We start from the raw sequence: 14,736 nt of genomic DNA, 5'->3' as shown, positions 1-14,736 counted from the left end.
CCCCCTTTGTAATGTACAGCGCTGAGCGAACTATTGGCGCTTTATAAATACTGTATAATAATAATAATAATTCCGGGTTTTTGTTTTTTTTTGTGCTTAGCTGTGATTTGGCCACAGCTAATCACATGACATGTGCATGTGATTAGCTGTGACCATTCACAGCTAGACACTAGTATACAATGGATGGCATGAATGAAGCCATCCATTGTATACAACTGTCATGTGACCTGCTGTGATTGGTCACAGCAGGTCACATGGTACCGGAAATGGGGGCCGATACTCAGATCTATCATCGGCTGTGTCCGAGGTACACGGCCGGTGATAGATCGCGCCGCTGCGCGGCTCTGCAGGAGCGCAATCTGCGCATGTGCGGGAGGACACCATATGGCGTCCACCCGGGACGCTGATGACATTTGCCGGCCGCCGTTTGGCCATAGGGCGGGCGGCAAATGGTTAAATAAGGACAAGTAAATTGGGACTTTGATTTAGTCCCTTGGACAAGTATTTTCTTTTTTTTTTTTTTTTAATTTCCACACCCCTGGTATCTGTTCTTGTTGTGTATGTATGGACTCTGCACAGTACCACGTCCCACCGCATCTCCCAATTATCCATAATATACATATTGTATAGGAATCGCCTCTCACAAACACACACCTGGCTCACCATTCACAGGAATACCCTAATAAAAGAAGAAATAATAAAATAATAATATTTATATATATATCTGTATCAAATGAGATATCATGTCTGTACACCCCCAATAATTAATCAGTGATTGATTTTTATAGAATATTTGCAGTCCCATTGATTGATTCTATATATTATGTCCGTACACCCCCCAGTGATTGATCTGTGATTGATTCTATATATTATGTCCGTACACCCCCCAGTGATTGATCTGTGATTGATTCTATATGTTATGTCTGTACACCCCCCAGTGATTGATTCTATATATTATGTCCGTACACCCCCCAGTGATTGATTCTATATAATATGTCCGTACACCCCCCAGTGATTGATTCTATATAATATGTCCGTACACCCCCCAGTGATTGATTCTATATATTATGTCCGTACACCCCCCAGTGATTGATTCTATATGTTATGTCTGTACACCCCCCAGTGATTGATTCTATATAATATGTCCGTACACCCCCCCAGTGATTGATCTGTGATTGATTCTATATGTTATGTCTGTACACCCCCCAGTGATTGATTCTATATAATATGTCCGTACACCCCCCAGTGATTGATTCTATATGTTATGTCTGTACACCCCCCAGTGATTGATTCTATATGTTATGTCTGTACACCCCCCAGTGATTGATTCTATATATTATGTCCGTACACCCCCCAGTGATTGATCTGTGATTGATTCTATATGTTATGTCTGTACACCCCTCAGTGATTGATTCTATATATTATGTCCGTACACCCCCCAGTGATTGATCTGTGATTGATTCTATATATTATGTCCGTACACCCCCCAGTGATTGATTCTATATATTATGTCCGTACACCCCCCCAGTGATTGATCTGTGATTGATTCTATATATTATGTCTGTACACCCCCCAGTGATTGATTCTATATATTATGTCCGTACACCCCCCAGTGATTGATTCTATATATTATGTCCGTACACCCCCCAGTGATTGATCTGTGATTGATTCTATATATTATGTCTGTACACCCCCCAGTGATTGATCTGTGATTGATTCTATGTGTATTATCTATGTACACTCCACCAAAGGTTTGTTTTATATGATATAATATCCATGTAAACTTCCCATTGATCGATTGGTTATAGGTTCTATATAATATCTGTACACCCCCCCCCCCAATGTATTCAATACTATAAACCTTGCACACCTCCAATGATTGATTGTATATATTTATCTATGTACACCCCCCCAATGATTTATTCTATAGGATATCTATGTACACCCCCCCCCCCCCCCAGTGATTTATTCCATAGGATATCCATGTATCCCCCCCCCCAGTGATTTATTCTATATGATATCTATGTACACCCCTCCCCCAGTGATTTATTCTATATGATATCTATGTACACCCCCCCCAGTGATTTATTCTATATGATATCTATGTACACCCCCCCCCAGTTATTTATTCTATATGATATCTATGGACACACCCCCCCCCAGTGATTTATTCTATATGATATCTATGTACACCCCCCCACAGTGATTTATTCTATATGATATCTATGTACACCCCCCACAGTGATTTATTCTATATGATATCTATGTACACCCCCCCACAGTGATTTATTCTATATGATATCTATGGACACCCCCCCCCCCAGTGATTTATTCTATATGATATCTATGTACACCCCCCCACAGTGATTTATTCTATATGATATCTATGTACACCCCCCCACAGTGATTTATTCTATATGATATCTATGTACACCCCCCCCCCACAGTGATTTATTCTATATGATATCTATGTACACCCCCCCACAGTGATTTATTCTATATGATATCTATGGACACCCCCCCCCCCCCAGTGATTTATTCTATGATATCTATGTACACCCCCCCAGTGATATATTCCATAGGATATCTATGTACCCCCCCCCAGTGATTTATTCCATAGGATATCTATGTACCCCCCCCCCCAGTGATTTATTCCATAGGATATCTATGTACCCCCCCCCCCAGTGATTTATTCCATAGGATATCTATGTACCCCCCCCCCCCCCAGTGATTTATTCCATAGGATATATATGTACACCCCCCCCCCCCGATTTATTCTATATGATATCTGTGTACAACCCCCAGTGATTTATTCCATAGAACATCTATGTACACCCCCCGCCAGTGATTTATTCTATAGGATATCTATATACCCCCCCCCCCAGTGATTTATTCCATAGGATAACTATGTACACCCCCCCCCCACAGTGATTTATTCCATAGGATATCCATGTACAACCCCCCCCCCCCCCGCCCAGTGATTTATTCTATATGATATTTATGTACACCCCCCCAGTGATTGATCATTGATATAGTAATATCTTTACACCCCCACCCATGATTTATAAATGATAGATTTCATATATTATCATCTATGTACTACACCCCCAAATGATTTATTCTATGTATTATATACATCTATGTCATCTATGTGCCCCCCCCCCCCCAGTGACTGATCAGTGACAGATGTCTCGGGTCACGTGACCCCCATCCTCTCAGGGTTACATTGTGTTACATTGTATCTGCGCTCTCCTCCTGCCGGGCACACGCCGCACTGTGCTGCCTCGGCCCCGGAGCTGCACCCACAGGGGCTCCTCCTCCGCCTCCAGCCCGCTCCCCGTCTCTCCTCCTCACCTAGCTGCCGCTCTCCTCCATTGTCCCCGCGGCCTCCGCCGCCGGCCGCACAGACCCACCGACTGGCTGCGGTCGCCACTTCCGGGGTCGCTGCTGGGATCGGCTCTTTCCGGAGGCACCTCTCGGCACAGTTCGGACATGATTCTTCTGCACATGCGCATTATTCAGAAAGCGTATGTGCGGCCATGTTGATTGAGGGCAGGCTTCCGGTGAAGACTGCTGTACGGCGGTCTTGTTAGTTGAAGGCAGGATTTCGCCACTGTACTGCGTTTCCACCATGTTGACTGGGGCAGGCCTCAGTTGAAGGGCACTCTGTGGCCGCCATGTTGGTTCAGGGCAGACTTTCCTAAGGCTGCATTTACACATGAGCATAGAGATTTACTGGCGTATTTATTTGAGAGTTTATGAGCGTTTTTAGAAGTATATTCGATCTACAATTTGATCAAAACATTCTAATTTGCAAAAAAATTTAACAGCCATAAGGCCCGCTTCACGTGGGCATTCCATATGTCCATATTTCATCTGTCTGTTTACGGTCGAAAAACAGACGCCCATGTATTTCTATGGACTAGCGGATGTAAACGGATGATCATCTCTTTACATCCATTAATGTCCGCATCTATTAACATGCGTTTTTTTGAATGGAAGAAAACCCTATTTTTTCTTCCATTAAAATGGAATGGACGACAAAGGGATGTAAATGGACAAAAACAAATTTAAACAGATGTAAATGGACCAAAAACGGATGAAAACAGATGTAAATGGACAACTGATGGATTAAAACGGATGTAAACGAATAAAAAATAGATGCAAACAGCCGAAAAAAGGATGTAAATGGACGAAAATTATTTTAAATGGATGTAAACGGACAATAACACATATAAATGGATGAAAAACTGATGTAAACTGATGAAAGACAGATGTGAATTGATCCGTTTTTTCTTGGAAAAATGTGACTGAACCAGGGGGACTGCCAATTCATGGGGCCCCCAGGCAATAGGGGATCATGGGGCCCATGTCCTTGCCCAAACTCAAAAAAAGCCGATGAAAAGGGTACCAGGGGCATCTCATGGGGCCCCCTACTGACCCCGGGCCCTTGGGCAGTGCCTGAGTTTCCAAATGATCAGTCCGCCCCTGGACTGAACTGATGAAAAAAATGGAACTCTGGTGTGAATAGGGCCTAACTTCTCTTCTGATTGATTTAAACTCAATTTCGATTGGATTTGATCACACTGAGCTGACCGGCCAGGGAGGAAAATTATTGATCGTTGTGCATCGATCAGCAGCACCAAGATACTTTGTTCATGAATACCATCGTATTTCGATCAATCAAATTATGAGGATACATGGTGGAAATAGAAATTCAATCGATGACCTACGATCATAACTTACAATCACTTTTTATCAAAGTCCACTTTCCCGTGTATTGCATATCGACCAAATGGGTTGTTGATTATAGATTGATTATTCCGATCTGCAGAGATCAATTGAAAAAGAAGTTAATTATTTATTAAAGGGTGCGGGGCTTTTTTTTCTCAGAAAATAGGTGCAGAATTTCCCCTTTCCGAGTCACCCCGTCTCCGTCCCGCACCATCCCTGTGTTCCAGCCCTCCCAGTACCGCCCTTTTAGAGAATACAGAACCAAGTACCAATTTTTATGGAATTTGTAATAATATCAAGAAAAGCAGTAAAATGATCCCCTGCAGCCGGCAACAATAGATCCCCCCAGCAACAATAAATCCCCCTCAGCCACAATGGATCACCTGCTACAAAATAACCCCTCCCCAGCAGCAATAGTTCCCCAGCAGCATCAACAGATCGCCCCACGGCCAGTATCAATAGACCCTCCAGCAGCCAGTAATGAAAGACCCCCTCCTTCAACAGTAGATCCCTCCCAGCAACAATTGAACCCACAGCAGCATAAGACCCCTCAGCAACTATAGAACCCCCGCTATCAACGGTAGACCTACGCAGCATTATTAACCCCTCTAGCTGAGGGAAGAAGGTTCTCACCCAAGATTTGACGTTACATTGCCCCGTCCATCGTTCCTTTGATGCGGTGCAGTTGTCCTGTCCACTTAGCAGAAAAACACCCCAAAGCAGAATGTTTCCACCACCACATTTGACAGTTGGGATGGTGTTCTTGGGGTCATAGGCAGCATTCCTCCTCCTCCAAACACGGTGAGTTGAATTGATGCCAAAGAGCTCGATTTGGTCTCATCTGACCACAACACTTCCCACCAGTCCTCCTCTGCATCATTCAGATGTTCAGTGGCAAACTTCAGCCGGGCCTGGACATGTGCTTTCTTGAGCAGTGGGACCTTGTGGGCACTGCAGGATTTCACTCCTTGTTGGCGTAGTGTGTTACCAATTGTTTTCTTGGTGACTTTGGTCCCAGCTGCCTGGAGATCATTGACAAGATCCTCACGTGTAGTTCTGGGATGATTCCTCACTGTTCTCATGATCATTGACACTCCACGAGGTGAGATCTTGCATGGTGCACCAGACCTAGGGAGACTGACACTTGTTTCTTCCATTTGCGAATGATTGCACCGACTGTTGTCACCTTCTCACCAAGCTGCTTGGCCATAGTTTGGTAGCCCAGTCCAGCCTTGTGTAGGTCTACAATCTTGTCCCTGACATCCTTGGACAGCTCTTTGGTCTTTGCCATGGTGGAGAGTTTGGAATCTGATTGTTTTATTGCTCCTGTGGACGGGTGTCTTATACAGGTAACAAAATGAGATTAGCAGCACTCCCTTTAAGAGAATGCTTCTAATCACAGCTTGTTACCTGTATGAAAGACACCTGGTAGCCAGAAATCCTGCTGAATGATAGGGGATCAAATCCTTATTTCCCTCATGAACATGCAGATCAGTCATCATTTGTTAGACATGCATTTCTTTTGCATTTTTTGTTGCTATTCTGTCCCTCAGTGTTACAATAGACCTACCATTTGATTTTTAGACCGATCATTTCTTTGTGAGGGGCAAAAATTCAAAATCAGCAGGGAATCAAATACTTATTTCCTTCACTGTATGCTTAAAGATAAAACTAAGCTTAACTCTTTAGGTCAGGGGTCTCCAAACGTTCTGAACAAAGGGCTAGTTTTCTGGTCTTCTGACTTTAGGGGGGCCAGACTGTAACCAGTGGGAGTGGAAAATGCAGCAGAAATAGTGCCCAATCATTGGTGTCAGTAGAAGGAATAGCACCCTATCATTGGTATCAGTGAGAAGACTAGTGCCCCGACATTGGTGTCAGTGGAAGGAATGGTTCCCCAACACTGGTATCAATTAAAGAAAATTTTCCCCAATACTGGTGTCAGTGGAAGGACCAGGCCCCAACATTGTTGTCAGTGGAAGGACTGGTGACCCGACACTGGTGTCAGTGTAAGGACTGGTGCTCCGACATTGGTGTCAGTGGAAGGACTGGTGCCCCAACATTGGTGTCAGTGGAAGGACTGGTGCCCCAACATTAATGTCAGTGGAAGGACTGGTGCCCCGACATTGTTGTCAGTGTAAGGACTGCTGCCCCAACATTGGTGTCAGTGGAAGGACTGGTGCCCTAACATTGTTGTCAGTGAAAGGACTGGTGCCCCAACATTGATGTCAGTGGAAGGACTGGTGCCCCAACATTGGTGTCAGTGAAAGGACTGGTGCCCCAACATTGGTTTCATTGGAAGGACTGGTGCTCCAACATTGGTGTCAGTGGAAGGAATGGTTCCCCAACACTGGTATCATTTAAAGAAAATTTTCCCCAATACTGGTGTCAGTGGAAGGACCAGGCCCCAACATTGTTGTCAGTGGAAGGACTGGTGACCCGACACTGGTGTCAGTGGAAGGACTGGTGCCCCGACATTGGTGTCAGTGGAAGGACTGGTGCCCCAACATTGGTGTCAGTGGAAGGACTGGTGCCCCAACATTAATGTCAGTGGAAGGACTGGTGCCCCAATATTGGTGTCAATGTAAGGACTGGTGCCCCGACATTGTTGTCAGTGGAAGGACTGGTGCCCCAACATTGGTGTCAGTGGAAGGACTGGTGCCCTAACATTGTTGTCAGTGAAAGGACTGGTGCCCCAACATTGATGTCAGTGGAAGGACTGGTGCCCCAACATTGGTGTCATTGGAAGGACTGGTGCCCCAACATTGATTTCATTGGAAGGACTGGTGCCCAAACATTGGTGTCAGTGGAAAGACTGGTGCCCCAACACTGGTGTCAGTGGAAGGACTGGTGTGCCAACATTGGTGTCAGTGGAAGGACTACTGCCACAACATTGGTGTCAGTGGAAAGACTGGTGCCCCAACATTGGTGTCAGTGGAAGGACTGGTGCTCCAACATTGGTGTCAGTGGCAGGAATAGCGCACCATCGATGGTGTCAATGGGAGGAAAAGTGCCCCATCTTTAGTGTTAGTGGGAGCAATAGTGTTCTGTGTTTGATATCAGTTAATGGAATTATGCCCCATTGTTGATGTCAGTGGCAGGAATAGTACCCCATTGATGGTACCAGTGGGAGGAAAAGTGGCCCATCTTTAGTGTTAGTGGATGTAATAGTGTTCTGTAGTTTATATCAGTGGAAGAAATTATGTCCCAATGTTGGTGTCAATAAAAGGAATGGTGCCTCATATCAGTGGGAGGAATAGTGCCCCAAGGGCCAGATAAAGGCAATCTAAATAAAACACCGAAATAATAAACTGTTTAAAGTGGCGCTGAATAAGTAATCAATAATAGAATTCAATAATAAAATGTGTCATGAATACCCATACACTTAATGGTGATAACACAAACTCATAAACTGTCCGTGATTACTGTAAAAAAAATTTCAAATAAAATAAAAAGTGATGAAAAGTCCATGAAAACATATGGTAAAGTCATCCAAAGTCCATGAAATTAAATCTTCTATTTCACCATGTTTCAGAAGCGACGAAACGCGTCAGGGCGTGACGGTGCGGCGACCGGAAGTGACGTGGCCCGTGACCGGAAGTGACATGACGGCATCTCTTACCAACAAACCCAAGGTGGTGAGAGCACCTGGTCTATGTTCACTTCAGGCTTATCAAAGGAGATATTGTTCGGGCTTGTTTTATTGAATTTGCTTGTGAGTAAGGTCCAATAAATGGGAAAAGAGTCCCAGGAAGCTTGTTTGTCAACCAGGAGAGTGGAAGGCAAATATTTGTGGTGAGTTTACATCCATGTGGGGGAATCCTATGAAGCACTTTGTTTTCAGTCTGCTGCACATGGTGAAATTGAAGATTTAATTTTATGGACTTTGGATCACTTTACTATATGTTTTCATGGACTTTTCATCACTTTTTATTTTATTTGAATAGTTTTTTTGTCACAGTAATCACAGACAGTTTATGAGTTTGTGTTGTCACCACTTTAAACACTTTATTATTTTGGTGTTTTACTTTTACATGCATTTTTTGGTCTATATATAGTGGCAGCTTCTTCATAAATAAGTTGCTATAATAGGTGTTGATTATACTGTCACATTTATTTAATACATTTTTTTAAAGGCAATTAAAGGGCTGCATCTGGCCCCCAGGCCACAGTTTGGAGACCACTGATTTTGGTCAATATGACCCCCCAAGGTCTCATTCAAACCTTGGCGCAACATTAATGGGAATGGGCACTCACACTAAGCATGCTCAGGGGCGGACTGACCATTTGGAAACTCGGGCACTGCCCGAGGGCCCGGGGTCAGTAGGGGGCCCCATGAGATGCCCCTGGTATCTCTTTCATAGGCTTTTTTGAGTTTGGGCAAGGACACAGGGGCCCCATGATCCCCTATTGCCCGGGGGGTCAGTAGGGGGCCCCATGAGATGCCCCTGGTACCTTTTTCATAGGCTTTTTTGAGTTTGGGCAAGGACACAGGGGCCCCATGATCCCCTATTGCCCGGGGGCCCCATGAGTTGTCAGTCCGCCCCTGAGCATGCTACATTTAAAGTGACACTAAAGGATGGATTTATTCTCCAAAAATGATCCATACAAATCCATTACTTCATGGTCCTGTCATCTAACTTTCATGAGATTGTTTCTTGCTGCATTTTTCTGTCCTCTGTGAGCTCCCGTCCCTCTCCTTTTTCCACTCACTTCCCTTTGTTTGTAGTGCATATCAGTTGCAGTCACGTGAAATCCTTTATGTACACTAAGGATCTCATAGTCTATAGTCCATCCCAGGAGCGAGCAAGAAAGGGTGCCTACATTCCTACACACAGTTGTTCAGAACAGTACTGCAGCTGAAGGAGGAAGTCAAGAGAAACTGGGTTTCTTCGGTCACCCGCAGCAGCGATCTGGTTGGCTACACTGGATCCAGATGGCCCTGGTGGCCATCTTGGGTCACGCAGAGTCTTTTACAGTTCCTGCCACTTGGGTTTTGGCACACATTTTGTGAAGTGGCTAGTGTAGGGACAGGTTACTTGTCTAGCGGGGACAGCACTTAGTGGTAGGGGGAGGTCCCGGAGGAGTCTGAAACTTCAGAAAGTTCCCCTTGGCGTTTGACCAGTCGGGCCGCATTCCTTGACGTGTTGTCTCCAGCTCGGGCCTACACACTGTTGATTCTCCGTCCATACTGTGGTAAGTGCCCCGGTCGGGTGAAACTCCCTGCCGGGCTGTTGTGCTGTTTTAGGCTCCGTTCACACCGATGCGTTTTTTTTGTGCTTTTTGCAGAAACGCAGTACAATCCATTTAACATGGTATGAAGGGGTTAACAAATGCATCCAAACAAACTCTTCAATTACCAAATACATCCAAAAACGAAGCAAAACATTTTGGCGGGCACATGTCTGACATCCTTATGCGTGTAAATGACTGCGGTCACATGTTAAATGTTCTGCTTTTGTTGTACTGCTTTGTACTCATCGCTGTTTTACTGATCTTTACTCAGCTGTGTGCATTGTTCTATCCACAACAATGCATCTCATTTCAAATCAGCAACAAAACGCCGTGTTCTTTCGTCCCATGTGCAAGAGGACTTAATGGAGGGAGGGGGGGGCATATCTGTCCTCTTCTTCCAAAATCAAATAGTTTTACAGCAACAGAACAATGTTGTTATATGGAAAAAATTCATGAAAAATGTGATTGCTGTGAAGAGCTTGTCTGGCTACAAAGAATCCTAAAAAACTGATGTGACTGGATAGTTGTTCTCTGTACGACACTGCAGTATATGTCAGAGCTATATCAATGTATAATAATAGTGTGTGACTGTGGGGGGACATTAGAGTGTAAGCTCCTCTGGTGCAGAGACTGATGTGACTGTCTCAATGTTCTCTGTACAGCACTGAGGTATATGTCAGAGCTATATCAATGTATAATAATAATAGTGTGTGACTGTGGGGGGACATTAGAGTGTAAGCTCCTCTGGTACAGAGAATGATGTGACTGGCTCAGTGTTCTGTGTACAGCACTGTGGTATATGTCAGAGCTATATAAATGTATAATAATGATGTGCAAATGCACACCTTCCAACTTTTGAACTTGGACACTTTAAGAAGATGTTGACCTGCAATGCACGTAGCGAGAGACGGCAAAAATTAGGTGTGGTTAAATTATGCTAAATATTGGATGTGGCTTAATATTCTGATTAGAAACAACAAATAAACACAACTTGGGAATTATCTCAAATTACGTTTACCAACTGTACACATTGCACCCTAAGCCTCCTTGTAACTATAAAATATTCTTTAATTGTGTCACAAATTAGAGTCTTACAGACACATACAATATATTGTCAAAAGTATTGGTCGGCCGGCCTTTACACACACATGAACATTAATGGCCCGCCAGTCTTAGTCTGTAGGGTTCAATATTGAGTTGGCCCCGCCCTTTGCAGCTATAGCAGCTTCAACTCTTCTGGGAAGGCCGTCCACAAGGTTTAGGAGGGTGTCTATGGGAAGGTTGGACCATTCTTCCAGAAGCACATTTGTCAGGTCAGGCACTGATGTCGGGGGAGGAGGCCTGGCTCACAGTCTCCGCTCTAATTCATCCCAAAGGTGTTCTATGGGGTTGAGGTCAGGACTCTGTGCAGGTCTGTCAGGTTCCTCCACCCCAAACTGGCTCCTCCATGTCTTTATGGACCTTGCTTTGTGCACTGGTGGCCAGTCATGTTGGAACAGGAAGGGGCCATCCCCAAACTCTTCCCACAAAGTTGGGAGCATGAAATTGTCCAAAATGTCTTGGTATGCTGACGCCTTCAGAGTTCCCTTCACTGGAACTAGGGGGCCAAGCCCAACCCCTGAAAAACAACCCCACAGCATAATCCCCTCTCCACCAAACTTTACACTTAGCACAATGCAGTCAGGCAAGTACCGTTCTCCTGGCAACTGTCAAACCCAGACATGTCCATCGGATTGCCAGACAGGGAAGCTTGATTGATCACTCCAGAGAACACGACTCCACTGCTCTAGAGTCCAGTGGCGGCGTGCTTTACACCACGGCATCTGCCGCTTTGTATTGCACTTGGTGATGTAAGGCTTGGATGCAGCTGCTCGGCCATGACAACCCATTCCATGAAGCTCTCTACACACTGTTGTTGGGCTCATCTGAAGGCCACACCAAGTTTGGAGGTCTTTAGCTATTGACTCTGCAGACAGTTGGTGACTTCTGCGCACTGTGCGCTTCAGCATGCGCTGACCCCGCCCTGTCATGTGACGTGGCCTACCACTTGGTGGCTGAGTTGCTGTTGTTCCCAGTTGCTTCCACTTTGGTATAATCCCACTAACAGTTGAGCGTGGAATATTTAGTAGCCAGGAAATGTCACGGATGGACTTATTGCACAGGTGACAACCTATCACGGGACCACGCTTGGAGTCACTGAGCTCCTGAGAGCAACCCATTCTTTCACCAATGTTTGTACAGTTGTGGCCAAAATTATTCAACCCCCAATGCTGTAAAGGGGTTTAGGGACTATAGTGTACATTTGGAATTGTATTCAGAATCAAATCCTACAAGGACGTTGTAACTACCCAAATGCAACTAAAATGACATCAATTGTTTATGTAATACAGTAGTAAATGGTTCTTATGTGGTTTCTTCATTGCCACAATTATTCAACCCCTTAAAGACTACCACTCTGAAGAACAGAGGTTCATACAGGTGCTTTCCATCAGGTATTGAAAACACCTGTGGATGTCACCGAGCAGCAATCAAGCATAATAAGCACCAATTAGGCAGCTTTAAAATGACTGTGATACTCAGCTCCTTCTAGACATTTACTGGTGTGGTTACAAACATGGTGAAGGCAAGAGAATGGTCCAGGAAGACAAGAGAAGAGGTGATTTCTCTTCACAGGAAGGGCAATGGCTATAAGAAGATTGCAAAGATGTTAAACATACCAAGAGACACCTTAGGAAGCATCATTCGCAAATTCAAGGCAAAGGGCACTGTTGAAACGCTACCTGGTCGTGGCAGAAAGAAGATGCTGACTTCGACTGCTGTGCGCTACCTGAAGCGTAGAGTGGAGAGAAGTCCCCGTGTGACTGCTGAGGAACTGAGAAAAGATTTGTCAGATGTGGGTACAGAAGTTTCAGCCCAGACAATAAGACGCACACTGCGTAATGAAGGCCTCCGTGCCAGAACTCCCAGGCGTACCCCCTTGCTGTCTCCAAAGAATAAGAAGAGTCGACTGCAGTATGCCAAAAGCCATGTGGACAAACCACAAAAGTTGTGGGATAGTGTTCTGTGGACTGATGAAACAAAATTAGAACTGTTTGGGCCCATGGATCAACGCTATGTTTGGAGGAGGAAGAACAAGGCCTATGATGAAAAGAACACCTTGCCTACTGTGAAGCATGGTGGAGGGTCAATCATGCTTTGGGGCTGTTTTGCTTCTGCAGGTACAGGGAAGCTTCAGCGTGTGCAAGGTACCATGAATTCTCTTCAGTACCAGGAGATATTGGATGGAAACGTGATGCAGTCCGTCACACACCTGAGGCTTGGGAGACGTTGGACCTTTCAACAGGACAATGATCCCAAGCATACCTCCAAGTCCACTAGAGCATGGTTGCAGAGGAAAGGCTGGAACATTTTGGAGTGGCCATCGCAGTCACCAGACTTAAATCCGATTGAGAACCTCTGGTGGGACTTAAAGAAAGCAGTTGCAGTGCGCAAGCCTAAGAATGTGACTGAACTGGAGGCCTTTGCCCATGAAGAATGGGCGAAGATACCCGTAGATCGCTGCAAGACACTTGTGTCAAGCTATGCTTCACGTTTAAAAGCTGTTATAACTGTAAAAGGATGCTGTACTAAGTACTAAGATTGAATGTCACTTGGGGGTTGAATAAAACTGATAATGCTGTGAGCACAGAAAAGACATTTGTGGTTATTTCATTATAACTGTTATGTTATATTTGTCTGACCTACAAGTGCCTCTTTAATGTAAATGTAAGCAAGATGACTGAATGATCAAAAGCAATGTCAAACTGGCCAAAACACTCAATTTCAGTGGGGGTTGAATAATTTTGGCCACAACTGTAGAAGCCGTCTGCATGCCTAGGGGCTTGATTTTATACTGGAACAAAGGATCAAAGCGCATGGGCTCAATTGTGGGGGCCACTTGTCCACTGCTGCTGTATATCACTAGTCAAAGTGTAGAATGAAAGCCCAAAAGAACAGCACTAGGGAGTCAATGGTATGGAGTCAAAATTCACCTCCCCTGGAGATATATCTTTAGTGATCAAATAGTTCAAATTGTTGAAGTTGTAGAAAATACGTAACACGCCTCAACATGCAGAGCAATGATGTCCCAGGACCAAGGACTTGACAAAGTGCATGTGCGCGAAACGCATTGTCGTGGTTACCAGTCAAACTTGCCCTCACTCCCAGGGCTCTACTTCCGCCCCCGTCTCGGTTGCAGTAATGTATCACCCCCATACCCGCTTCTTGCATAAATCCTCTCCACTTCTAGAACAAATTCCCTCCCTCCGATATCCCGCCTCCCAGCACAACCCCCCCCCCCCACACAAATCCTCCTTCTTGTACAAATCCTTCTTCCATCCAAACCACCCCAGCACAAATCCTCCCCCCAAATCCGCCCTCCCAGCACAAAACCTCTTCCCTCCCAACTGAATTGGGGTGACAGACTGTCTATCACACACTTCTGCTACCAAAGCCCCCCTCCCAGTGCATATCCTCTTCCCCTTCAAAGCCCCCCAGCACAAATCCTCCCTTCCCAAATCCCCTTCAAGCATAATATCCCCCTCAATCCCCTCTCCCAGCATAAACCCCCTTAATCTCTCCTCTCACCACAAATCCTCTCCCTCCTACTGACAAAAATCCTCTTCCCTCAATATCCCCTCTGAGCATAAATCCTCTCCCCCTGCTAGCACAAATCCATTCCCCAATACCCCCTTGGGATTGCACTGCAGCCACAAGCCAAATGCTTCAGGA

General features: G+C 45.1%; 1 protein-coding gene across 1 annotated transcript in view; it reads right to left on the bottom strand.

Annotated features, from left to right (window-relative positions):
• The window catches only part of ZDHHC7 (zDHHC palmitoyltransferase 7), a 51,218-nt gene extending 47,752 nt beyond the window's left edge, over nt 1-3,466 (bottom strand). The window contains exon 1 of the mRNA XM_089662861.1: nt 3,355-3,466. The gene's annotated coding sequence lies outside the window, so the exon portion shown is untranslated. The remainder of the gene's footprint in view (nt 1-3,354) is intronic.
• Between the last annotated feature and the right edge of the window lie 11,270 nt (nt 3,467-14,736).

Source organism: Staurois parvus, unplaced genomic scaffold (genome assembly GCF_062004578.1).
Source record: "Staurois parvus isolate SC_StPar_1 unplaced genomic scaffold, SC_StPar_1.0 ptg001570l, whole genome shotgun sequence".
NCBI classification, from domain to species: Eukaryota; Metazoa; Chordata; class Amphibia; order Anura; family Ranidae; genus Staurois; species Staurois parvus.
The sequence above is the reverse complement of the archived record's forward strand: the minus strand, read 5'-3'. Positions and strand labels throughout refer to the sequence as shown.